The sequence below is a fragment of the Penaeus monodon genome, chromosome 28, assembly GCF_015228065.2.
Source record: "Penaeus monodon isolate SGIC_2016 chromosome 28, NSTDA_Pmon_1, whole genome shotgun sequence".
In the NCBI taxonomy this organism is placed as follows: domain Eukaryota; kingdom Metazoa; phylum Arthropoda; class Malacostraca; order Decapoda; family Penaeidae; genus Penaeus; species Penaeus monodon.
Genome location: NC_051413.1, coordinates 36,935,799 through 36,936,156, shown reverse-complemented (window position 1 = coordinate 36,936,156; position 358 = coordinate 36,935,799).

The following is a 358-nucleotide window of genomic DNA, read 5'->3' as shown; positions in this document are numbered from 1 at the left end:
GAGAAACAGGGAGAGAACACAAACTCACCCACCTTCCCTCCCTCCACCTCCCATCTCCCCTCCACCTCCCTCCTCCTTACACCCTCTCCCCCCTTCCCCGCCTCATCCCTCCCCCATTCCCACCCCCTCCCACTCCTCCCTTCCTTCCCCTTTCCCACCCTCCCCCTCCTTCCCCCCATTCCACCCTCCTCCTCCCCTTCCCTCCCTCCCTTCCTTCCGCAGGACACGACAGCCCCGTAATAATCACAGGGTTAAGGTCCGGCAACAGAGAGACGCGACAAACACAATGTCCACTCATCACACGAAATCAAGGCGGCGAGGGGGTCCTCCGTACCTGGACGCGCTGGACAGCGGAGCG